The sequence below is a fragment of the Meles meles genome, chromosome 12, assembly GCF_922984935.1.
Source record: "Meles meles chromosome 12, mMelMel3.1 paternal haplotype, whole genome shotgun sequence".
Classification (NCBI taxonomy): Eukaryota; Metazoa; Chordata; class Mammalia; order Carnivora; family Mustelidae; genus Meles; species Meles meles.
Window position 1 is genome coordinate 15,241,737 of NC_060077.1, and position 24,365 is coordinate 15,266,101.

At 45.1% G+C, this 24,365-nt stretch overlaps 1 long non-coding RNA gene across 2 annotated transcripts in view; it reads left to right on the plus strand.

Annotated features, from left to right (window-relative positions):
* LOC123954243 overlaps positions 1 to 24,159 on the plus strand; it is a 44,515-nt gene extending 20,356 nt beyond the window's left edge. For both annotated transcript variants that reach the window (XR_006821052.1, XR_006821051.1), the window contains exons 3-4: positions 20,032 to 20,097; positions 20,197 to 24,159. This is a non-coding gene — a long non-coding RNA (uncharacterized LOC123954243). The remainder of the gene's footprint in view (positions 1 to 20,031; positions 20,098 to 20,196) is intronic.
* Positions 24,160 to 24,365: the final 206 nt, after the last annotated feature.

Consider the following 24,365-nt stretch of genomic DNA (forward strand, 5'->3'; position numbering starts at 1 on the left):
TGGATTGAGAAGCACGTCTCAGAAAAGTGGCCTGGCAGTTGGGCCTTCTGGGGTGTTGTCAGCTAGGGCAGATGAAGAAGTGCGAGGAGTACGCCAGCCAGAAGCCTCAGTGACCGCTCTGGAGTGCTCGGGAAAACGAGGTGGACTGGTCTTCAGAGGCTTTCTGAAGCCTCCTGGTGAGAGGGCTAGCACCTCACAGAGTGGGGCTTTATGACCTCTTACCACTGAGGTGGCCCAGGGCCCAAGCAGAGGGACTGTAATGAGGAGAAAGAACTCTAGTATCTGGAACAGTGGGGTCCTAGAGTAAGTATGAAGTATAAGTACGAAGGGTCTTTTGGGACCGTGAGCCTACCCTGGGCGGCCAGAACGGGTGTCTTCCAGGCCACTGGTATGTTCTATTCCAGGACCGATGGTGATGGTAAAGCTGAATAGAATGGGTTTGGCATTCCACAGTCCAACCAATGAGTTCTAGTAACTGATGGAACTGAGTCATTCTAAGAGACAGCTAGGGAAAGGAAGCCGACGGGGTCTCTGTGTGGCTTGAGCATCTAAGTCTTCCTCTAGCCTGTTACGTGTACTGTAGACCGGCATTTTTGGAAGGTATAGTAGAGATTATCGAGGAGGTAGGTACTGCTTCTGTCGTGTGCCCAGATCTCTGGCCTTGAACAGAACAAACAATCTCTCAGTCCTGTTACTTGGCAGCATGCAGGCACCAGGGACCGAAATGGCCTTTCTGCTTACATTTTTTGTGCCAAAGCCTGTAGAAAAAGGTTAAGCAGAGCTTTCCCTTCCCTTGGAGTTGTATCACTGCCAAGTTAATATCTGATGGAGTTGATTTCTGGCACTTCCTGATAATTTGTGAGGAGGAGTTCCTAACCAAGCTGGGAACATGGGCCATGTTCTCTCTCCACAAACAGGGGCATCCATTATGTCCAGGGGGAATAACATGGTAGAATTTTGAGGCCTTAGACCTGGAAATCAAGGTCTTACAAGAACACGTGAGCGGATTGCTTCCTATGGGATAATTTCTGAATCTTATAAAACGCCTTTCTGTGTAGAGAGTTATTTCCTATGGTGTTCATCTTTTAGTTCTCTTGTATAAAACTTGACTTTGGAATTATTGTGGAGGAGCATGGGGGGCATTTATTTCAGTAATAACAATGGCTGATGATGGAAATTACTAACACAAGTGTTCATCTTACCATTTGTTCATGTACTTTCAGGCTTTAAAATAAAAATGTTTAATGTGGAATCTCAACTCCCTTTTGGTCTCTGGATCCTTTTACACTTCAAAAAGTGTTACTAAGGACCCCAAAGAGCTTTCTGTTCGTGTGGGTTAGAGGCATTGACATTTGCCATAAATAGAAATGAAAACCAAAATTTTTCAAAAATATTCAACTAATTTATTTAAAAATAATGATAAAGGCATTATGTGTTAGCACAGATGACATTTTTATGAAAAACAGCTATTGTCTTTTTAAAAAACCCTAAAAACATGTAGTGGGAGGAGTGGCAATGTTTACATTTTCACAAGTGTCCTTCATAATGAGGCTTAAATTGAAGGCATCTCCTTCTGTATTCAAAGACTCTTCGAGTTTGTTGTTTTGGTTGAAGTAGCTTGAAGACATCTGGCCTCACACAGATAATATAGTTGGAAATGGGATTTTTGGTAGCTTTTTCAGATAATTGTGAGTTCATTTGTGTACAACACTGAAACTTGACAAGTGGTTGGTTTGTAAAGATTAGTTGCAACATCAATTGGAAACTGTATCAGTGAACTTTTTGTACTCTAATAGAGTAAAACCTATTGGTCTCTCTTGTACTTTGAACAGATCTTTTACCTGTGATGATTTTATTAACTCACACATTGGTCATTTGGAAAATACTGATTCACTGAGTTACATGGATCTTGCAAATGTTCACACATTTCATTATATGTAATATCAAAAAAAATCACATTTTTTAGGATCACTGCCAGTCTCAATGGAAAAGTCTTCAAATATTAGAAAGCTATAGAGTTCATGGTGGCAGACACACATTTCCTAAAATCCCATTTTTCACTTGAAAGTTTGGATTTGACGGCTGGCAACATACCGTCAGTGGTTTCCCATTACGCGAAATGTGGGCCCAGCATCTGAGTCTTCATAACCAGTTTGTCAGTCATTCTTTCAAGTAGAAAATGACGTTTTGTCAAGAAAAAAGGCTAGTTGAGGTTGCACTTCAGTTACATAAGTGCTTTTCCCTTTTCTGTAGGCAGCCATTGTACTTTGCTAGGCAACCTGCTGTATTCCCCATTTTAAACATGACACGGTAAATAGAAGTTTAAAAAGTATGCTTATATGTATTTAATATAAGTATAATTAATGGGTCTAGATTTAATAAAGTTAATATTTTTATTGCTTTTTCAAGGGTATTCCTAAGTGAAGCTTTTATTTTTTTTTTTAATCTGAGTCCACAGAGATGAAGACTATAAAAGACCACGAGCAGTGTTTAGTCTCTCTGTCTTAGGGTTTCATGTGAGGAGCCAAGGAGTCTGTAGTGTTACCAACACATGCTTTCACATCCTTAGCACAAATCTCAACCCAGTGAAAAAAACCCGTGTCTTAGTATTATTCTGAAAATCATTTTGGTCTTGTTTTGTAAGGGTTTTGGAACTCTTACGAGCCTTCAGACAATATTTTAAGAACTGTTGGTCTAGGACAATAACTGGAAAGAACTGAGATGACTTTTTCTAAGAGGTTGGGCAAATTGTTGCATATCCCATGCTCACAAGTTAGTCTTTTTGCTTTTTGTTTTTGCGGGGACTCAACTCATGGCTGTTGGCCTGACTTCAGCCTGTTGATGTGTTCTTATTTGTAAGGATTTGAATGCCTTTAAGGGAGAGAAGCCAGGATGGGCCAGTAGGCCCTGATATCTCAAAGCAGACAGCTGCCCACATTTTTATTACCTGCCTGATCGCCAAAGGTGTTTGCCCTCATGCCCTGCTGGAGTACAGTATTCAGATAAACTGGGCCAGGTATTGGGCTCTTAGCATGTTGTATGAAGAGCCTCAGACCTGGTGTGAGTAAAATGTAAAGGGTGATGTAAACAATTTAGAGCATGCTTTAAAAATTTCTGGATGGGAGGAAGGAGAGGGCAGGGGTAGAGAAAAAGGAAGAAGGAAAGAGGTGGATACTGCAGTACACCCAGCTTATTCTGAGCTAGGAAATTGGGTAAAAGAGGAATCTTTAGGGAAAAGAATTTGTCATTCTGTAGCCAATATTTAATCTTCATAGCATTTTCCCCAACTCAGGAAAGGGTTTAAATAAAACCTGAAGCCATTGACTAGGACACCCACCTGGATTATTTATTCTTCAACAACACTTGGCTGTGTCCTGTGAGATGAGCGTAACACTGCATGCTCGTGACTTGGTGGTGAGCAAAATGGACCCAGTTCTGCCTTCATGGAGCTCATGTCTAGACGGACATTAATCAACAGAGATGATTACTACAGATTGTGAGAAGCATGACCCTAGGTCAGAGGGTGCTGAGCTCATGTAGTTAGGAACTGTTTGAACAGGGAGCATAACTAGGGAGACGAATCTGTTATGGTGAAGGCAGTGAAGACAATGGATTGTTTGCATATCCAGTGATCTAAGTAGGTAGGTATACAGACCTGTTTCACAGACAGGAAGCCGGTGCTCAGGTAGTTTGGGAAAGGGTCTGGGACCACACTGATAATGATAGGAATAGGATTTGGGCAGTGATCTGTGGGTCCACTCTGTATTTAACTACCAGGTAATACTGTCAAGCTCTGTCCTCTGTTGGGGAGAGTTAGAAGTCAAGTAGGGTGTTTTTATTTTCTTATAGTTTACAAAGAACGGTTTCACATTAAGTATGAGAGATTGTCCAAGCATTTGTAAAGAACTGCATTGACCCTCTGGGTCACTGCTTCATAAACTTCACTATGTGCTCAAGTCTCAGGTTAGAATCCCCTGGGGATCCTGCTAAAGTGCAGTTTTTGAGTAATAAGTCTGGGTTGGGACCTGAGGTTCTGCATTTCTGGCCAGCTCCCAGGCTGATAATGCTGGTCTGTGGATCCCTTTTTGAAATCAAGTTTCCAGAGCCAATTTTCCTTTTCCACAGGCGGTTACTTTATGATGCGAATGTTGATCCCAGTCACTTGAAGCTTTGGAGAGGGAGAACTGAGGTGGGTGCGGATTGGTGGTGGCTCTTTGGAGCTCTTTGTCAGTTAGGGTTAATTGTTACCAGTGGAGAAGGGCTCTGGCTAATTTAAGGTAAGAAGATTATAGTGTTGAAGGCAGACGAAAGAGACCGGTAGCCCAGAGGGTCATGGTAGTAGGAATTGCTTGAACATCTGTCCTGGGCACCATCCCTGGGCCACGTGGAAGCTCCGTTCTTTATGCCTCAGGGCACTAGGAGAGAAAGTCTGGGCGAGCTCAGGTCTGGTCCTTGTACCTTGACTGCTGAATATTGTTGGGGAGTCCTGGGGACTGGGCTTTCACAGTGGGAGGATGGAGCACCCAGATTTAATGACCCCTCAGTGCTACTTAGGAGGGCGAGGTAACGCTAGCAGGAAGCGACAGTACAGTTTGGAAAGGGAGTGGCGGCTGGGAGGTGATTACATGACTATGTTCAGTTTGAGTTCCTGAAGCCGCCCACAGTTAGCAGTGCACACTCCCTGTGTTTAGCAGGCAGGTAGATTGAGGAAAGAAAAAACAGTATTTACTGAGCCTTGACTTGTGCATTGTCTTATTTCATTTTTGTGATGACCCATAGAGATAGAGGTAGAAGTATTATTTCTCTTTGTATTTGAGGAAATTGAGTCTTAGGCTTAGATAACTTGCTCAGTTTGGGAAAGCTACAAAGTGTGTATTTTTTAATATAACAAAAGTTGGCAGGAATTTCTGCTTCTTGGGGTAAAAGGTAGCTTTAAGTGAGCTGAGCATTTTAAGGGGGGTGGAGGTTGGGGAGAACCTCTGTGGATGTGGAGAGCTGGGGTGCTTGGGGAATCGAGGTCTTGGAGGTAGAATGCTCTCAAGACAAATTGCTGAGTTTATGGTAGGTTTTCATGGTTTGACATACGTAGAGGAAGAGTGGAGTCTTTTTTCCTTTTAAAGTATTTTTTGGTGATGAGGCATTGTGGGTGAGACGGGAACTCTTTTGTACTCTGGACCCTCTAGAGGGCACCTAGTATTTGGCTTCTCTCCTGGGTGATTCTTTGACAGGGTTTATGGTGAGCTAGGGAGATGGTGAGATCATTATTGCTGTGGGAAGGGAAGTGGCGTGGCCAAGTGAATGGGAGTCTTGCATGCACATACTCCGGGGCACCCCAGACGATTCCATTCCGGGGCACACGGTCAGGCTTTGTCTTGGTTGTACAGGGATGGGCCATGTTCCCTCACTGGCCAGGCACTGCGGAGAGGCTCCTGTGACTCGTTGGCTACAGCAGAAGCTGTGCTTCAACTATAAAGTCTTCCCTGACTAAATTTTATCTTCTTTCCAGATGGAACATTCTTTTCCATTCCTACCCACTTCCCTTTGATTTGAGACTTTAAAATTTTATTCTAAGAAAGTATTCTTTCCCATCATACACAAAACCGTAATTTGGTAGTGCTAAGAATGGCTTAAAGCTCTTCTCAAGGCCCTGGAGCTCACAGTAGATACAGGCTATGTTTCATCTCAGGCTGGTCTGCTATGAAACCTGTGCTAACTCTCCTTTACCATGTTGCCCACCACGGGGGAGGGTGTGGGTGCGTGTACACACATACATGTATGTGTGAAACTTTTGGTGAGAGGTGAAACCTATGCTCGCTCTCCTTTATCATGTTGCCCACCGGGGTGTGTGTGTTTGTGTGTTGTCTACACCCATACACGTACGTGTGAAACTTTTAGTGAGAGGTGAAAACCAAATGTGCCATTTATAGATTGAAGTTGAAACAAAGAGGGAACCTAGTGGAAAGGAAAAATTAAGATTTTTCTGTGAAATGTAATCTCTTGAGTAAAAGAATGTAAATGAAATATATAGCACGTATTCTTCTAAAGTGAGCAAAGATGAAATGACTCCAGGTTTTCACCGAGTGAAAGGGTTTGGATCAGTGTGAAAGAAGCCTGCCCCATTCAACATCCCAAAAGAATAAACAAAGACCCATTGTGTGTATGTAGGGCCTGACAGAGATCAGTGGAGGGAAAGATGTTACTGAAAGGATTCCTGGTCCTTGTGCTAATGTCTGCGAGCTAGAGGTTTCCTAGGCTGTAGCTTCCTGTGGCGGTGACAGTGTGCCACAAACTGGGCGGCTTAAACCAGCAGAGATGTATTCTATTCTGGAAGCCAGAAGTCTGACATCAAAGTGTCAGCAGGGTATCAGCAGGGCTGTACTCCCTCTGAAGGCTCTAGGGAAGAATCCTCTGCTTCTTCTAGCTTCTGGTGATTCTCAGCAATCCTCAGCTTGTCTTGTAGACACATCTCTCTAATCTCTGCCTCTGTCTCCACACTGCTTTCTAACCCCTATGTGTGTGTATCTGTCTGAATTTCTCCTTCCTTTCTATTATAATGGCACCAGTCATTGGACTCATGGCCCACCCCAATCCACTATGGCCTCATCTTAAGTAATTACATCTGCAAAGACCCTATTTCCAAATAAGGTCACACCCTGAGTTTTGAGGTGAACATTAATTTTTGGGAGACCGTATTCAGCCTAGTACACTTTCTTCTGCAGAGTTCTGGTTAACCCATCCTGACATTGACAAGTTCATGCTGAAATGAATGTCAGCACTTGGTGTTGCCATTAGGAGATGGGGATTTGGCTGTTGATTTTTGATTGGGCTACAGTGAAAGGAAGACTCAGAGACTGTGGATTTCTAAGGGAAAAGACGTATTAAGTGCAGTGACGACTTCCAAGCTAGATCTTTACACGGTTTTTGGAAACTACATTGGAAGAGAGTGTTCCCTATTCCAGAAACTGAACTAGCGTTTCCAGGAGGAGTACTAAGGCCAGACTCACCTCCTAGTAGAAATGCAGCTGCACACCAGTCCACTCAGAAGCTAACGTCCTCGTGGAACTTGGAATTCCAACCTCCACTGGGCCCTTTACCATGCTTCACCGCTCATCTGTGCCTGAATCCCATCCTTCCTTCCCTCTTTGGAACCTTGGCGGTCTCATGCCTTCCTGTTTTTCTTCCTTTCTTTCTTTTTTTTTTTTTTTTTTTAAAGATTTTATTTATTTATTTGACAGAAAGTGAGAGAGAGATCGCACAACCAGGAACAGCAGATAGAGGAAGAGGGAGAAGCAGGCTCCCCACTGATCAGAGAGCCTGATGTGGGGCTCGATTCCAGGATCATGACCTGAGCCAAAGGCAGATGCTTAAATGACTAAGCCACCCAGGTGCCCCTGCCTCCCTGTTTTTCTTAAGATGGAGTTCTAGCTTTATAGGAAGACCACTACTGCACATGTGTCTTGCAACTGTAACAGTTATGTTTTCTCAAGAATAAGTCCTAAAACAAGTTCTTAGCTCTTAAAGTGTTCCTGTTGCTTGAAGGACCCTGTTGTTGTGTAACTCCTGCTTTCGTCCTGCCTTCTGCCTTCTACGTGCGGAACTTTCACTTGCTAGTGTTTGTCATCCTGTCTCTAGACACCTGCCATTCCCTCAGCTGGATCTTCTGTACTCCTTTTTGTGACTAACTCAATGTGTCCTCTGGATTTCACTTTAGAAGGAGAGTCTCTTAGAGGTCTTGTCGTGCTGAGACTAGTTAGGATGCCCCTCATTCAGGCAGCTCTGTCCACTGGTGTGAACCTCTGTGACAGCACAGGTCATGCGATGTTGGACCTGTCAACTTCCCCTCCTAGACGGTAAACCACATGAATGCAGAAGCCGTGACTGTTTTGTTCATCATAGGATTCTTTAGAGCTTAGCCCAGTGCCCGAAAAATACTGGGAACTCAATAAATGTCTATAGAACCGGTGCCTATGTACATGCGTGCTCTGGCTCCACACTGAAGAGTTCAGCATCTGGGACAGAAACACTTTTCTTGTAAGTCTGCTTCTGGGTGGAGACTCACTGCCATAGCTGACACTAAACACGGCCTGAGCCAACGTGTGATAGGTGAACTGGGAACACAGGGTTTTTCTCAAATACTTCCCAGTAATTAAGGTGCCTAGAAGTTGATTCGGATCCTTATATTTCACAGTTCCTAGTCTAGTGTGTCACCATCTGAGCTGGTGCTGACCGTCTGGGCTGGAGAGCCTTCTCCAAACCCCCGGCATACTTGCCGGCTGTACACGTCAGGAAGATTCATCCCGTGGCCACTCCAGCCCACTGCAGTTGGTGGTGGTGATTTTTGGGTGAGTGTGGAGGCGTAGACATACTTTGTTCCTGTTCTTCTTTTGTGTTTATCCTTCCTAGAAAGTGTGCTCTTGTCCCTTTGAGGAAAAAAACTGTAACCTGTACGTTCTGACATCTAGTTCTGGAGGGGAAATTCATTTGCTCTCTGCTGAAAAAGATGTAACCCACAAAGGAAAGGGTCTGCTACTTCAGAGTGGGATTATTTGTCCTTCATGCTTTATAGGATGTCTTGCAGGCCAAAAATTTTAGAAGGACCAGTAATACTTTCTAAGTTTCTTATAGTCAGAGTAGTTATATTTTCTCAGAAACAAGAAAAGAGGTAATTTTCGCTTGACAAAGTAATTGTGTAGTTATTTTCAAATGACTAGATTTCACACTGAGCCAGCAGTCTGAATTTCAGAGAATACATTCAAGATGAAAAAATAATAACTCATTTGATGTACAGAGAGGAGTGGTGTAGGGACGCAGGGTGAGCAGGATCACAGGCACTTCTTGCCCTGGAAAAGGAGACGGAAGCACTGGAACTGGACAGTATGTGTGTGTTTGAGTTTTGGTGGTGGGAGAGGACGGAGTGCTCTGATGCGCTGTCTTCTCCTGAGGAGTGGCGAGCTGGGGCATGAGGGCCGGCTGCTGGGAGTGAGGGGAGAGGTGGAGTCAGAGCAGGCTGAAAGCGGGAAAGGTTACGGGCATCCCAGCAGCCCTCAAGGCTCAATTGAAGTTGTTGACATGAAAACCTGGGAAGGTTTATGATTTTACCTGTCAGCAAACAAAGGCCGAACTTTCTATTGGACTAGGCCGTGATTTCTTTCCGGCAGACAGCCACTTTGTCTTTTGATCATTCCCATTTGGCAGAAATCCAGTCCTGCAGACACTCATCCGTCTGTGTTCCTCACACAGCACCAGGGTGACAAGCCATGACACCACCTCCCGTGTTTCTCTGGTCACTCCACTCTTCCACCCTTCACATAACCATTTGGGACCCTCTCTGTGCTCCCAAGCTGCCAAGCACCCACTCACCCTCTCCTCCGCAGATGGCCTTGCTTCCTGCTCACTGAGTACCTTCCTGTGCTCTCCCACCATGTGCCACCTCCCTCTGCCACAGTGGAGGGCTGGCCTTCTCCCTCACAGGCGCACTCTTAATTCTCCACGGGCCCTTTCCAGCATTTCTTTTCTCCCATACTTTGCCTTTCCCTTTCAGGGGAATTCTTCCCATTTCTGTTTCTTCCCTGAAGTTTTCCCAGCAGCATAACTACAGTCATGAATGGCAGGGTACAGCATGATGAAGGTTCACAAGCTCTGAAATCAACATACTTGGGTAAACCAGCACCCAGCTTGTGGAGCCACGTGGAACGGACCCCCGAGCCCCTGTGCTCCTTTCCAGTCATAGCTCCTGCCTCTCTGTTCCTAAGAGTGTAGACTAACTTTGCCTGTTTTGAACTCTGCGAGTGGAATCGGGCAGGATGTCCTCTTAATGTTGGAGGGACCTCTTTACTCCTCACCTGGCATTTCCTCCCCAGGTTCCAATCTCGGCTTCAGTTAACCCTCTACATGTTAATGACTCACAGATCTGCATCTTATCAAGTGCTGACTTCTTATCTCAGTGCCAGTTCCTTCCATCCAGCCACTGTCCTCAACATCTGCTCTTGGATATTACAGATGTCTGGAATTGGAGTCCGGATCTTCATCTCTAAACCAAGGCCTTTCCTAGTGTTTTCTGTCTTAATGAATGGCCCCACCTCCACCATGTTATTCAGGCGGAAAGCCTAGGGGTCATCCTTGGCATTTCGTTTTCCCTTACCTGTTGGGTTCAGTCCACTAATCTGACTGATTTTTCTCTCCTAAATGTGCCTTAAAAATCATCCACTTTTTTTTATGTCTGTGGTGCAGGTTACCACCCTTCCTGTCCTAGACTACTAAGTTAATCTCTAGCATACTCACCCCCAAGCACTCCTGCCTCTCACTCACCTATTAACTCGACTTTAGCTACAGTTTTCTATTTAAAAACACAAGTTTGGGGACGCCTGGGTGGCTCAGTCAGTTAAGCATCTGCTTTTAGCTCAGGTCATGGTCCTGGAATCCTGGAATCGAGCCCTGTGTCAGGCTCCCTGCTCAGCAGGGAGTCTGCTTTTCCCTCTGCTCTTCACCCCTCTCGTGCTCTTTCTCAAATAAATAAAATATTTTTAAAAAATTAAAAATAAAACACAAATGCGATATTTCCATTTAAAAATGTATAAAAACTAACCAGTTCGGTGCCTTTGCATTGCAGTTAGAACAAAGATCAAGACCTGTGACTTCTGTGTCTTCTTCCCCATTCTCACCATGCCCTGTGTCCCTTCTGGGCGCTTTGTCCTTTCTCATACAGGCCTTAATCCCTCCCACAGTCTGTGATGGTCAGGTGTCTCCTGTTGAGCTCAGCTCCCGGCTCTTGCTGCTTTGGGGTGGTCTCCCCTGACCCTCCTGACCAGGGCTGCTTCGTAGCACTTAGCCTAGTTCGGGTTTTATATTTCTTGTGGATGTCTTTGATGATGTCTGCCTCCCTGCTAGAGACGGTAACATCCACACAGGAAGGGACTAAGTGTTTGTGCTCGCTGCCCAGGGCACACACACTCGATAAACATTTGTTGCTTGGTGCCCTCTGGAACACAAAGAGATGAAAGAGCCTCAGATGTTCAGTAAATTCTCAGTTCTCTGAGGTCCTGCTGGTTGGGTGCTGGCACTCGAGGCAGGGAGAGGAAGACAACAAACGAGGAAATGTATCCTTAAATACACACACTAACTCAGGAGAGTTGGAGAGGGACGGTGGAGAAAACCCAGCAGAACGCTGTACTGAGAGAGCCCACAGGGCAGAGGTGAGTCAGTCTGCAGTGGTTGATGGAGCGCCGCCCCCTGAGACGCCCCAGCTGCTGAGAAGACGCCAGCTCCGGAGCATCAGGGAGATGCGTGGGCAGGGCAATGTTTGAGGCGCTGAGGGGAACAGGCTTGGTGAGTTTGAAGACTGGAAGTGGGACCAGTGAGGTGGTGTGTGGTATGCAAGAGGGTGTAGGGGTGAGATTGGGTGTCCCCGGTGTGCCCTGGACAAAGGAGCATGTACTTGAAAGAGCAGTGGAGGGTTGAAGTAGGGGTGTGGCCTGGTTTCATTCTTTTTAAAAGATTGGGCTGACAACTTGTGGAGGCGCAGGAGTGAAGCTAAGACATGGCCAACTGAGTGGCTATGGACTTGGTCTGAGCTTGGCTGCTGTGGCAGTCATGGCTGCGGAGACAAGGCCAGGCAGTGGACAGAAGTCATGGGGAAGGCAGAAGAAGGGAAGAGGAAGTGAGGTGGCTTCCTGCGTGGACGCTTCTGGGATGGGGTGAGGAAGGAGCAGGCTGAAGGCTTGGGTTTGGGGTGCTGTTGGTGATGCAGTCCTGGGCTGGAGGTGGAACTTGGGAGCCGACCTCAGGATGGCATTTTAGCCCATGTGACTGGGTGAGATTACTTGAACAGAGGTTGTAGACTTGGGAAGAAGGGGATCTCACAGCGGTGCCCTGTAGTACCCCAATATTTTAGAAGTCAAGCTGAGGAGGAGGAGGAGTGTCCAGTAATGAAAACAAGGAGTGACTAGTGAGGGATCAGGACAGTTGGTGAGGGCCCATGGTGCAAGCCACGGAGGGTATGTCATATGGTCCCGTCGAGTAGATGAGGCCAGCGTCCACTGGATTTGGCGAAACAGAGCTCACAACGGACTGGATAAGAGTGGTTTTCAGGGTAGAGCAGAGACAGAAACCTGACCAAGAGAAGGTGAAGCGTGAAGCTCCTAAGAAGTTCTGCTGTGAAGGAGAGCGGGTATTTTGGCTGGTAGGTGGGGTGGCGCTGTAGGATCCAAAGAAGTTTGTTTCAGAAAGGGGGATCTCGAACACGTTTTTGTGGGAATGAACCAGTAGGTAGGACAAGATTGTTGTTGGCAAAGAATAATTGCAGGATTTAATTTGGAGAGGCTCAGGGCACTTGCCTGCAGGGAGGAGGTGGAGGGGTGGCAGGGAGCAGGGGTGCAGAGCAGCCAGCTGCCGGATTGCCTGCGGGAGGGTGAGGACACTGCTGTCAGGATGCTTCTGTTTTCTCAGTTACTGTGGCGGGTTATCAGCCCCAAGAGAGGGAGGTGGAGGAGACACGGGAGATTTGAGGAGAAAGGAGGGTACCAGGGACATTGCTCTTACGACTGCAAAGCAGCAATTGAAAATACTGGGAAGTGTGAAATGAAGACTTTCAGAGGAGTGTGCGGAGGCCTGGTGCCCAGGAGGTTGGAGCTTTGTCATCATGGATCCAGTAAAGCCCGGGCATCCTTCAGCTTCTTCGGTGCCTGCATGGGCAGGTGGAGAACTAATTGAAGAAGGTCAGGGTGTTATTAAAATGGTGTGACAGGGAGAAGGTGACAAGGGCGTTAACAGTGAATGCAGGAGAGGGGCTCTCACTGAGATGGAAAGGTTAGTGCTTGGGAGCCTGCGGGTGAAGGATTACTGGAGTCGGGTGGGTGGGTGGGGGGAACGAAGCACCAAGTGGTCAGAGAGTGGGTGGCTGGAGCAGATTTAGGAGATGGTGGTGCTGTTAACTGGTGGTGACAGAGCTGAGGTATGGCGTTCGCATGGTGATGTAAGAAGAGAGTGACCTGTGAGAGGGGTGGGGCTGCGGAGTCTGCGCCAGGAAAGGAAGTGGGAGGGAAAGGCAGGGTCTGATCAGTGGGACAGAAAACCATTAAAAGCAGACGGGAGGTCCTCCGGGAACAAAGGAAAGATGCAGTCAGATTAGCAGAATCCGAAAGCTGGAAGAACAGGCTGTTGTGGTCAGATGATTGGGTTTCCCTGCAGACAGGTCAGCCTTTCCTATGTTGGCCTGCCAGCATTGTCCTTGTCTGCATGCAGTGCTGTGTGTGGCCAGCACGGGCTAGCAGTGTCCCTGCCGAGAGAGTTGAGGTCTCTCTGCGATCGAGAATGCTGGTGTGTCTCTCTCATGACTTCCCATCTTCATGACAGGGATCTCATAGCAAAGGCTTACTGGTTTTATTTTTGTTAGAGAAGTTTCCTAATAAACTCAAAAATAGAGGAAATAACAAAATGTACCCTTGTGTACCCTTCACCCAGGTTTAAACCCATCATCTGCTGTGCTTGCTTCTTGTGCTCCTTTACCTCTTTGTTGACGTGAGAAACCAGTCTTATTACCTGAGTGAGTTTTTATGGGCAACTGCAGGTCCATATTGGGTGTCAGCATCTTAGTGATAAACATGAGTGCTTTGCGGCCAGCATTTTAGAAAAGAAGAAAATCCATAATACGGATATCTGTCCTTGGGTTTCCAGAGCATCCTCCTTCCCTCTTTTGACTGGCTGGTAGCATAGAAAACGTTTTATTTTATTTTGGTAATAGGCTTCTGCATCTACATTATCCAGGTTATTTAAAAAGGAAACAGATGCAAAATTGTGTTAGGTGATACACTTGCCTCATGTTCTAAGACTAAGTAGAAATATGCTTTTCAGTCTCTTCCATTCCTCTGGTTGAACTTCACTCACACAGCAGCTACCCTGCATCTTTTAGTCACCAGCCTCTCGAAAGCAGCCCCGTCCTGTCCCCACACCACACTTCCTCCCTCACCAGTCCCCACCTCTTCTCTGTTGTGAGCGCTAACAAGACGTGGTCCTCAGTCTCCCTGGCTCTGGTCTGGGGTCCACTGGCATGCCCTTCTGCAAGCTTATGTCCTCACAGGCTTGGCTGGGAGGTTTTAGTGGCTCTGCAGCAATTTTCTCCTCTTTGTCACTGGTGCCAGTTCCAGGTGTGTGTGCCTTTGTAGTTCTGTGTCCCAGTCCGCCTCATTCAGAATAGCACCATGCTGCGTTATGCGGCATCTGCCTTCACAGGTGTTTGCAGAGTCTGATGTTGAGCTTTTGGCCGCTTATTCCGGTAGGAGTATACGTGGATTTTTCTCTCCAGCTGAGTCAGGATGATTAGTCTTGATTTTATAGTCTAGCCAGCACAGAGTATGGTCCAGCATTCTGGAGCGTCGGTCCAAGTTTCCTGTCCTCCCCACTCTGTGGTTGAATGGCTGGCATTCCTCTGATGCCTTCCATCATCTTGGCACCAAGATGCCTTCCACCATCTTGGCATCCCTGTGGGATGCTGTCTGTCCATGTGGTGCACTCAGTGTCGTCATCTCTAACACCTGCCCTGGGGAGACTGGGTCCTTCTACTCTGAGTTCCCGGTTTGCAACCATAGGATCATTTTAACAAGAAATTCGTGAAAAACTAGTGGACTTTTTTTCCCAGGCAAAATAGTATTTTTTGGTCAGCGATGTAAAAGAGAGTCATATATGTAAAAGGTGTAAGTAAAAGTATGTTTAAATCTCTCTTTCAAAATCCACATCCATTCCTCCCAGCACAGCATGGGCTTCCTCAGGGCCCATGGACTGTTACATGTATTTTATATCAGACTTGGGCTGAAGTTTGGGAAGAAAATCCGTGTCCTCACTCTGTCCTTCCTCTTGCCATTTGCCCCCTGCAGCTGTGATCATAGGGGGCTCCTTCCCCCACGAGCATGTATGCCTACAAGGAGAATTAGGGCCAGTGCAGGGGCCGTGTGTATGACCCACAGCCTCAGGCTGCGGTTCAGTGTGCGCATGTGCCCTGAGCTGCCCTCAGAGGGTGACGGCTCTGTCCTCTCAGCTGTGAATCCTGCACCTCCATCTCCAGATGGCCCTTCCCGGTGCCTGCGCCCAGAGCATCTGCGCCCTCAGGATAGTTTCTCTGTATTTAGGGCACATTTCTTACTTCCTCGCCTCGCAGCGTCAGGTGTTTATTTGCCGACCCCTCACTTTTAGCTGTAGTGAGAGGGCAGTGCTGCTTTGGGTATTCCTTCATGTCACAACGTTCAGGTGAGGCAGAGATTCCAGTGGACAGAAGGAAGACCCTTTTTCATGGAAGGTGGGGATTTTGTGGGCTGAATTGAAGCAGTTTCTCTCTCAGTTCTCAGCAGACTCTTAAATTCCTATTGGAGGAAGTTCCTCCCCGCTGTAGACTGAACCTCCAGGCTGCTGGCCCACTCCTGACTCTCATGTGGGGTCTCATGTGGAGTGTTGCCCTGGGTAGTGTCAGGAGAACTCAGGGCAAGGCTCCTTCCTCCTGAGGTCAGACGGCTGGTCCCATAGTCCTACAGGCTGTCCCCTTCAAAGCTCTTATGGGATGTTGGATATGAGACATGTTTTGAATGGGGGAACCTTGGGAATGTGCATCTGGGATCTGTAGGATTTTGTAGCTCATACCTGCTCCCTTGCTTGCCAGTCTCCTTTATGCGTGTGGGTGCAGTGGGGCAGGTGATGTTTAGGAACGTTTAGGGAAGCGGTTCTTTTTACTGTTGTTTGTCCTCTTATTCTTTGGGTGATTACATGGAGAATTGGCTGGAGTTTCTCTTGCTTTATCTTTTCTTTTTTCCTGCAAAACATAGCTTACCTCAACCCCACCGTGGGGTAAGACTTACAGGTATGTTTGAGCATTTTTGCTTGGAAGGAATAGTGACTGATACCTCCTTGAGGGAAACTCTGGCAGGAGTTCATGTAGGAATTCATGTCTCTGAGCTTTGAGGTGGAATGTTTGCCCTCTGAGCAGAGTCAGTCTCTCCCGAGGCCGGGCTGGGTGGGTGCCCTGACCCTCACTGCTTCATTTCCAAGTGAGTGAGGAGAGCCATGCAGTGTCTGAGTTGGCTGGTGAGGGAGGGAGGTTGGAGTGTGGCACTGCACCTTTGTCCTCCGCCTGTCCCTGTCCTGAAGCCGTAGACTCCTCTCTCCCCAGGGACATCTGTGATGCTGTGCACGTTCTTATGTGCTCAGGGTTGGTTGGAGAAGTCAGCCATTTGGGAAATCATATTTCTTTAGTTCAGGTTCATGTCTGTACAGTGTACTTGGTTCTGGGATTGGTTTGTGTTTGCAAGGGGAGCAGGAAAGGAATGTCTTCTCAGCACTAACCGATTTTTTTTTTAATCCTAAAAAACTTCAGTTACACACAGAGGTATAACATCTTATTTATCGTTTATCCATCATTACATGTCCATTACCTGGCTCCAGTAGTGACAGTGTTTTTGCCACATTTGCTTTATTGTCCTTTTTTACTGTCTTTTTTTTCCTCCTCTAAAGCATTTGAAGACCCGTCTTGGACCCATCTCATGTACTTCATTCCTGCAGACTTCATTATACATCTCTGAGAACACTGACATTTTCTTTACCCGACTCCAGTAGTGTTCACACACCTAAAACAGTTGGCTCTATTTCTTGCACAATGTGATGCCCCATCCCTAATCCTGTTTCTTACTTGTCCCCTTTCTGCAGCTGAATTATTGGAATCAGATTCCAAAGAAGGTCCTCCTGTTACATTTGATTGTTAGGGAGCTCTCCCCCATGACTCCCCATTTCCAGGCCATTTACTTGTTGGAACAACAGGCAGCTGTCCTGTGGACTGCCTCACACTTTGATAGTTTCCTACTTGCTTCCTGACATTTTTTCTATCCCTCCTTGTTCCTTTAAATAAAAATGATGTCTAGAGTCTTGGTTAGGCTCTGGTTCAATCTTTTGGCAAGAATATTTCAGATGAGGCTGTGTGTTTCCTATTACATCATACTGAGGGGCCAGAGGTCTAGTTGTTCCTCTTTTGAGTTTTGCTAAGATTGGTGAGTGGGTTTAGATGACAGCAGCCTGGTCCTCACAATGTGAAGTTCCTGGTCATGGTCAGGTATTTTGTTGAGGTTACACATTTATTAGCTGGGTTGTTGCATTACCTCAAAAGATAGTTCAGAGAAGGGCCCCTGTGTGGCCCAGTCAGTTAAGCATCTGACTCTTGATTTCGGATCAGGTCTCGATCTCGGGGTTGTGAGACTGAACCCTGCACTGGGTTCCTCGCTCGACAGGGTGTCTGCTTGAGATTCTCTCCCTCCCTCTGCCCCTCCCCACCATGCTGTCTAAGTTGGTGGCCTAGTTACTTCCAGTTTTATTCAGTGCCTTGAATCTCTGTCTGTGCCTCTGTCTGCCCCTTTCTTTGTCTCTCTGCTCCCCTCTGCCCCCTTTCCTCACCCCTGAAATCATTGTGAACTCCGGAGGTTTTGTATATTTAATTTGTTTTAGCAGATTGTGTTCATTATTCCTTTTGATGCTCAGTTGTCCTATTTTTGGCCAGTGGGAGCTTCTTCATTAAATTGGCATTTGTGTTCCTTTGGAACGACTCTCTTGCTTTCTGAAATAATGAGATGTCCCAGGCTCATTTTGTAAAATGCTGCTCTGGCCTTGAAATCAGCTGCTGCTCCTTCAAGGATCCCTGTGTCTTTTGGTGGAGAAGGGTATTTAAGGGAATGGTATTTTGCCATTGGTTGTTATTGCTTCTAGGTCTTTTTGGTGGATAGAGCTAAAAAAGACATAAATTCAAACTGACAAATCAAATTTTATGTTGGATTATTTTTTCCTTAACTTTGATTTTATGTTTGTATGTGGTTTATCTTACATTGAGCCTTGGTTCCTAACAATATTAACAAAATTACTTGTTTGCTTAATCTTTCTAAACACACCAGTGTTGTTATAACTAACAATTAAACTATTGAAAGAAATTTGATTTCTTTGCAGCTTTTTTAAAAAAAGATTTTATTTATTTATCTGAGAGCAAGAGAGCACAAGCAGGGTACGTGGCAGAGGGAGAAGCAGACTCCTTGCTGAGCAGGGAGCCTGATGTGGGGCTTGATCCCAGGACCCTGAGATTATGAACTGAGCCAAAGGTAGATAGATGCTTAACTGATTGAGCCACCCAGGCACCCCTCTTTGCAGCTCTTTTTGGTCAACAGAATATGTCCCACTAAGTATGTACACTCAGTATGTGATACACAGAAGCCCTTTTTGGATGTTACCAACTTGAAAATTAAGGTTCATTCTCTTCATTTGTTTTAAAATTTTGGGTGTCATTTTCCTTTTTTTGATTTAATTTTATTTTTGAAATAAATACACACACACACACGCACACACACTACCAAAGCCAAAACTACCTAACAAGGTACATTCGGAAAAGTTTTACTTCATGTTTGCTCTTTCATCTTCCATACATAATTGCTTCCATTTGGTTTTGTGTTATCCTCTGTTAATTTGTGCATGTTATGTGAAAAATACATACAATCGCATTCCCATCCCTGCTTTGCACAAAAGTTACCATAGTATATATGCTGTTCTTTGTCTTGCTTTGTTTGCCAAACAGTATGACTGGGGTCTCCATTTCAGTGCATAGTATTCTTCCTTGTTCCTTTTTTTTTGAGCAGCTAAGCAGCATTTTATTGTGAGGGAGTACTAGAGCTGATTGGACCAGTCCCCTGTGGATGGGCCTTAGGTTGTTTTGCTAATCACTTGTCACAGTTTTGCTGTGACAAGTACTGCCCCAGTGAATAACCTAGGACATCAGTCACTTCCAGTGTGTCTTGGGATGGATCTCTAGTAGTGTAGTTACAGAACAGAAGATAAATGCGTATGTAATTTTTCTAGCCACTGACTATATTTTTGCTGAAATTTGGGTATCCAGTTCAATTTCATAATCCTAACACTTCCATTTAAAAGCACTTTTTTTATTTTGCCACTTTAATGTTGAAGAAATCTCATTTGCCCATTACCCTGTCTTTATATGGAACATGACTACTGAGAGTGTTACTTTAAGAAGATCCATTGATTTCATTTAATTAATTAGTTGCAGTATCAGTTACTGATTATAGAATATAGGAGATGAAAAGATTTCTAAAACATAGTCCTAAGCCTCAAAAGAGTTCAAGTAGAATATTTTGAGATTTGTTTTATTTCCTGATCATTCTATTTGTTGTGTATTTTGTCCCCCGTTGGTTGTCAGACTGGTAATAAGGCAATGGGAAGTGTGCCTCTGTACCCGAATGAAGTGGGGTATGTCTTTTGGAGGAGAGAGGTTGTCATAAAAGTCTCCATAGATGTACTCTACAAATATTAATTGAACACTTTGCCTTCGCTGGAATGTAACAGTGGGCAGCACACAGAGTTCCTTCCTCGTGGCATTTACATCGACTACAGGAGATGTATCAAAAACCAAGGAACAATAAGATAATTATAAGTTCTGTGTACTTTGAAGGAATCAAACAAGAGATTAAGATAGTCTCAGCCAGGGACCCTCCTCAGGTAAGGGAGGGGCAGCTGACACAGCAAACCACATGCAAGGTGGGGGAGAAAGTATTTCAGGCACTAGGTTGGGGTGTTGAGAACTGAAACAGAAGGCACAGCAAGCTGTGGGGGAGAGTGGAGGCCAGGTCATGCAGGGCCTTGGGTTTTCACTGAATGGTTTGGATTTTATTTTAAGTATATCAGGAAACCATTCAGGACAATTAAGCAGAGAGTGACATTCAGTACCAATATGTCATAGATTTACTCTTTCTGTAGATCAGAAGGCTACTCAAATGGGATGTTTTAGTTCTAAAGCAAGCACTGTCCCTTCTACAGTTCAAAGCGGGGGTAGTTTTCCTTCTTGCTCCTTTATGCAGGACAGCTGCTCCTCATACTTGCGTCTTAGGATTGCTTTTCTTTTTTCAATAATATTCCTTTGTGTTGTTTAGACGATTACAATAAGTGGTTGTAAGTGGATTATATACTTGGACTATGAACAGGAGCATGATATCTACAAATTCTCTTCTTCAGACCTGCAAATCCAAGAGATACATCTCTCTGGAAGATAAGAGAGCTTCTTCCCCAAGATCAAAAAAGGTCTGTATTGCTGCTGTCACAGTTATATGAAATTAATTATGGAGCCAATAGCAATTTTTGGAAAAGAGGCATTTTCAATATATTATGTTTCTGTTACAGGAGACTGGAGTGAGACTCATGTAGGGAATCCCAGAAGGAAGGATTGGCACACCTGGAACCCGAGGAGCTTACTTCCTGGGAAGGCTCCTGTCTGATGTGTAGGAGGCAGAATGTCCTACTGACTCTTCAAGGGGAGGCTGCAGGGGATCGAGACCCTCCACCACAGGGGACACTGTGCATTCCTTTTTCTAGAAGTGGGAAGTACGAGATTATTCTACGAGAGGAAGATTCCAGGGGCTTAAAAACGCAGAGGTTTGCACCTTGGGAGCCCCTTGGAATGTTGACAACTCAGGATCTAAAGGAAAATTCTGTGTTAATGAGTTACAGAATTCATGTGGAAGTAAATGTCACTTTATGATCAATAATAATACTGAGTGAGGAGCACTATGCAGGAAGAAATCTTCCATAGAAAGACAGGCAGGGAGAAGCTTAGGCCAACCTTAGACCTACCTAATAGAGCAAGCCTGAGATAAACTGCCAGAATGGCCAAATAAGAGACTCTATGAAATAGCAATCCTGTAACTATAGTAGTCGTACAGAAATTTTTTCCTCTAAATCACGATACCAAATAGGAAAAATGATCTACAAGTGCCCCATGTGTAGGGAATTTTTCTCTGAGAGAGCAGATCTTTTTATGCATCAGAAAATTCACACTGCTGAGAAGCCCCATAAATGTGACAAGTGTGACAAGGGTTTCTTTCATATATCAGAACTTCATATTCATTGGAGAGACCACACAGGAGAGAAGGTCTATAAATGTGATGATTGTGGTAAGGATTTTAGTACTACAACAAAACTTAACAGACATAAGAAAATCCACACAGTGGAGAAGCCCTATAAGTGCTATGAGTGTGGAAAAGCCTTCAATTGGAGCTCACATCTTCAGATTCACATGAGAGTTCATACAGGTGAGAAACCCTATGTTTGTAGTGAGTGTGGAAGGGGCTTTAGTAATAGTTCAAACCTCTGCATGCATCAGAGAGTCCACACCGGAGAGAAACCCTTTAAATGTGAAGAGTGTGGGAAGGCCTTCAGACACACTTCTAGCCTCTGCATGCATCAGAGAGTTCACACAGGAGAGAAACCCTATAAATGTTATGAGTGTGGGAAGGCCTTCAGCCAGAGCTCAAGCCTCTGCATCCATCAGAGAGTGCACACTGGGGAGAAACCCTATAGATGTTGTGGGTGTGGGAAGGCCTTCAGCCAGAGCTCAAGCCTCTGCATCCATCAGAGAGTGCACACTGGGGAGAAACCTTTTAAATGTGATGAGTGTGGGAAGGCCTTCAGTCAGAGCACCAGCCTCTGCATCCACCAGAGAGTGCACACAAAGGAGAGAAACCATCTCAAAATATCAGTTATATAGAGCATTTTGCTAAGAGTTAAAAATCTTAAAACCCATAAGTGCCACTAGGAAGGAAACCCTGTAAATACCTACATTGATCCAAGAAATTTTTACAGCAAGCCCCAGCAGGACATTCTTTTTGAAGAGGCATATGTGAGATTTTGTTTTGTTTTGTTTTTTGGGGGGGTTTTGTTTTGTTCTGTTTTTGGATTCATGCCAAGTGTGTTCCACAACTTGACTTTGAATCTGGAATCCCTCTGAGTGTCTGCCCAAGTTGGGCCCTGAGGTCCCAGTCATGGGTGTGTGTTTCCTGGGATTTGGGCTTGATGCCTCAGTAGTGGGAAATATGACACAGGAAACCATGATCATTGCCTCCTGAGTCACCTTCTGTCTATGCTTTACCCTACAGTTACCCCAGACATCCCCCTTTCAGGAGCTCATGCCCTTCCTTCCCTTGATTCAGGCATACTGGTTAATGCATTTGAAAACAGCTCTCATAAAGACAGTGTTCTGGTATTTCTGAGGTTATCCTTCGGTTCAGCCCCTACATATTGTTCCATAGATCCCATTACTTCTGAGCCCGCTTTACCTGTATGTCCTCGCAGTACCCGTAAATATCCATCCCTTCCTAGATGGCATTAAATTTCACTTTAGATTTTAGGTGACTCATAATTTCCATTCACTTGGCCCATCAGAGAAATCACTGGCAGACATACATGCCCTTGAACTTTTCATGAACTTTTAAAAAAACATGTAGTGGTTTCTGCTAATCACTGTGTCTCTATGTTAGACTTAATTTTCTAGTGGCTACATCACATATTTTTAACTTGAATTTTTTGGAAATAGCTGAATGTAAATAGGGAGGAAGAAGCAAGCAAGCAAAGTTGGAACTTTCTCCATCCAGAATTGCCCTCTTGGGCTCCTTTTGTAGCATGTGGAGCTCCTTACTAACTAGGGGAGACCATAGAAGAAGTGGCTGGTGGGAGGAGTCACTAATAATATTTAGTCTCTGTTTCTGTAATTTTGGGCAATAATGTGTAGGAGTCCTCAATAGCTTCATTGAGGATCACGTATTCCTTCGTTTTTAGGCATGAATGTCTATGTCACTCTCTCCTTTCCTTTCTTCATTCATTCAGCAAGTATTTATTGAACACCTCCTATGTGCCAGGCACTGTGCTAGGTGCTAGGAATACCACTGAGTAAGACAGACAAGGGCCCTACTCTCATGGAGTTTACTCCTGGTGGAGGAGACAGATGATACGCAAGTAAGAAAATACATAATGTAGTTTGAGATAGTGATTAAGTGCTATGAAGAAAATAAATTAGGGTGATGATTTAGAGTGGGGGTGGGGTGGGGGTGGGGCATCATTAGACAGCGGTCAGGGAAGGCCTTTCTGAGGGGGGCACTGGAGTGGAGCACGCAAGACTGGGAGCACCAGCTGGCTGGCCCTGCTGCCACATTTGCGGAGCGGAAGGCGGCCAGGCACTGGGGCGGAGTGAGCAGCAGGGAGGGGAGAGATACTGAGTTGCTCAGTATCCCAACTTTTATAGGCCCTTTTTCTTGTCTTCTTTTCTTTTCTTTTTCGTTCTTTTTTTTTTTCCTTTCTTTTTGTGGCTAGATTGATATTAAAAACTCATGTGGAAGAACTCAAGGAATGTTTAGAAGACCAAAAGTCCCCAATGATGAGAACAAAAAGCAACTAATTTTTAACTTTCTCTTCTCATTCCTGTTTCCATTGATTCCCACATGTAGTCCTTATGCTCAGGAAGTCTTGGGAGAAGTTAAGCATCTTTGGAGCTCTGAAATGGGTGAATAGGTTCGTGGTGTCTGTCAACTGTGTTAAGAGGTTGGAATGAATTACCCAAAATAGTCATCGAAATACTGAAACAAAGCTTGATTTTCTCTTCATATTTGAATTAATTTCTTCTGTTTGACTGGAAGGGGTTTTTGTGTAACTAAAACCTTAAGGCATAAAGGAGATTTAAAAGGAGCACATAATTTAGTGGGTGGGCCATGAAACTAGAGATGGGGTTTGGGGATCATTGCGTCCCTCTCTGGGTTTTCATTGAGACAGCTCTGTTCACAGCCTTTGGGAAGTCCCTTCTCCTGCGTGTCCTCCTTGCCCAGGAGAGGACCAGCCTAGTTCCTGGGTAAAGCCCCTTCCAGGCCTGACGCCCTTGACTACGATTTACTGTAGTGTCTTACCCTCGTCCATGTCATGGTAGCCTGCGGCATTAGAGAGCCGCCTAGACTTTTAGTTGGTAGAGAGACAGCTGAAATATCATCGGTAGGATTTTAGTTTTAGGAAAAATCGGTTTGATTTCTAGCTTTATTACTATTAGGTGTGTGAGCTTGGGCAGATCGCCTAATTGTTGAGTCTAGTTTTCTCACAAAATGAGGATATTAGGCTAAATGATTTCTGAGTTTCCAGCTAGTCCTAGAGTTCTATATTTCTACATAGTTGAATTATTTTATCATGCTGTTGCTGGGGAATATGACTAACACTTTTGAAGCTACTAATTTTATGTCGAGCTTTAAGGTCCATAATTGTTATCTTTGGAAAATATTATTTGACCTACAGTATGTCCAAATCAATTTAATAAAATCACTTTATAACAGGGTTCTGTGCTTGACTGTACTTGTGTGAATTCAGGGGTCATTGTGTATGTGGGGGGGGGGGGTGACTTGTGTATTATGCCTATATGGGTGACCATATAATTTACTTTTCAAACCAGGCACTTAAGAGTAAAGGAGTGCTGGGGGCACCTGGATGGCTCAGGGGTTAAACCTCTGCCTTCAGCTCAGGTCATGATCTCAGGGTCCTGG